Below are 2,500 nucleotides of genomic sequence, written 5' to 3'. Positions count from 1 at the left end.
GAAGATGTTAGCTTTTTTTTTTTTCATTGTTTCATAATATAGATACATTTATTGTCTAAAAACGTTACGTATATAACATTCTCTAAAAGATAAATTGAATATATATACAGATGTTCCACCACTTCATCCAATTTTGGAATGTGACTGCCGTTTTTTTTCCCCCTGTGCTCTCATATTAAAAAAACCTAAACCAATCCACTAAACATGTTCAAAGTGCGTTACATGTGGTACTTAGCCAACAGCAACTCTTAACATGTGGGATGAGACATTAATTATGCCTGTTAGGCGATATTACAAATTTTTCCAATAAAGACAATGCTGTTCATGGCCAGGTACTCATTTTACATCTGAGTATGGTGAGAGAATGTGAGTAAACAAGGACTCAACTCTGCACCGCTCAGAGTGGGACTCGAAACCATGAACCTTCCAGTTCTGACTCATTATTATTATTATTATTATTATTATTATTATTATTATTATTATTATTATTATTATTATTATTATTATTATTATTATTATTATTATTATTATTATTATCATTCATGATTGAAACTCATTGATCAACATTTCCTCTGGTCTTTTGTCAGGGACTGAATCACGTATTATTTTTATGTTTTTTTGTTTTTTTGTCTTTATTCCTCAGCTCTGTACAAAGAAGAAGATGCCCCAAACACGATGTATGCAGGAATCATTGCTGAGGCTCCCAGTATGAAGAACAATAAAAGGTATTTATTTAATGTGTGGCTATGTGGTCTAGGGGAAAATGGAGGGCAAACGAAGGAGGGAAAGACCTAGGTCTACTTACATTTAAAAAAACATCCTAGAATGAACAGAGATGAATCGAAAAGAACCATATGGTACCGTCAACAGACTAAGAGAATATGCAGACTTTTATCACCGCAAAGTGCGGCAGCCAGCGTCAATGAAGACGACGCTGGATAGTGAGTGAATGAGTGATGTGGTCTAGTGGTATGACACTCACTTTCAGATTGAAAGATCCTGGGTTCGAGTCCCACTCTGAGGGGTGCATAGTTGAGTCCTTGGAAAGGGCTCTTTACTCACATTTTCTTACTATACTCAGTCTAAAATGAGTACCTGGCCCTTAACAGCATTGTCTCTGTCAGGAAAAAATGGGGTCATGTCACGTTCTACATGTTAAGTTTTGCTGTTGTTCAGTGACCTCTTTTTTTCCAGAGCTTATGAATAGTTTCACTCACAGAATACACCTTAAATCTAATTTTAATTTTAAGTTTATTTTATTCCAGATTTGATCTTAAGTTCAGACTGACAATTTCCACTGTAAAAACTAACTTAAAATAAAAAAATTAATCAATTCAAATGTCTTTCGTTAGAATAAGTTACTAATGTTAGTGAGTAAATATTGGTGTAAGTATGTATGTGTATGTTCGTGTATGAATGTAAGTGTATCTGTGTCTGAGTTTGTGTGCATGTGTATGTGTTTGTTTCTTCATATATAATATTCTCAATTTTTTTTTTTGTTTTTAAAGATGAAAATATTATTTGTTCAAAGGCAACAATTAGGGTGGGAACTTGATTGATTTGTATCCTTTGTTATGATTTACGGGTAATACAGTTTGATGAATCCTAGGGGCAGTTCAATCACCCACCCTGCACACTGTGCGTGCGGGTCCTTCAGCAAGTCACTTTGCAGCGCTGCTCTGCGGCTGATGCCTGGGTTATTCTAGTCTTTTTCCCTTGGAATAGACCCTAAAGACAAATTTCCCCCATGGGGATGAATAAAAGGAATTTTTTTTTTTTTAAATATAATATAAATTTTTTATTTTATTTTTTATTTAAAAATTAAAAAAAAAATTTTTTTTTTAAATTTCATTTTATGAAGAGAAGATTTGCGTGAAATATTGTCATATGATCTTTAAGCAAAAAAAATGTCAGGCTTTTTTTCGTTTTTATTACAAAGCACATCCCTGATTTATAAACATAACTTGTTGATTCCCGATTGTTTTCAGATATGTGTAGGCTTTACTATCTTCTACTATATATCTCACCATAGTCTGGTGTAAAATGTGTACCTGGCCGTTAACCAGCGTTGTCTTTGTCCACAAAAATTGTAATAATCTCCTAACAGGCTTCATGTCCCGTCCTTCATGTTAAATTTTGCTGTTGGTCAGGACCCCTTGTAAAGTGCTTTGCGCACATTTAGTGGATATTGTGTTATATCTAAACTCAATAGATCAAAAAAGCTCAATATATATCAATATACTCTCATATCTTTCAGATTCCTGGTGTTCTTTGACGATGGCTATGCACAGTATTGTCATGCTAGTGAGGTCCACAAGGTTTATATGCAGAGTATGTGGGAAAGCATATTTGTACTTCTCTCCTCTTTTTTTTTTTTTTTGGTACTTTTTACTTGAATGTTTCAAACTATGACAAGATGTCAGCCAATAGAAAGTTTAGAGTATGTTAAGGAACGCGAAACGATTTCCACTAAAATAGTAGTGAAGTGGAATGGAATCTT

General features: G+C 33.7%; 1 protein-coding gene across 2 annotated transcripts in view; it reads left to right on the top strand.

The window, feature by feature from the left end:
- LOC144978676 (histone-lysine N-methyltransferase SETDB1-B-like) overlaps positions 1 to 2,500 on the top strand; it is a 59,426-nt gene that overhangs the window by 20,995 nt on the left and 35,931 nt on the right. The gene's annotated exons all lie outside the window — the stretch shown is intronic.

This window comes from Berghia stephanieae, chromosome 8 (genome assembly GCF_034508935.2).
Source record: "Berghia stephanieae isolate SIO BIC M18660-M18661 chromosome 8, UCSD_Bste_1.3, whole genome shotgun sequence".
Taxonomy (NCBI): Eukaryota; Metazoa; Mollusca; class Gastropoda; order Nudibranchia; family Aeolidiidae; genus Berghia; species Berghia stephanieae.
The sequence above is the reverse complement of the archived record's forward strand: the minus strand, read 5'-3'. Positions and strand labels throughout refer to the sequence as shown.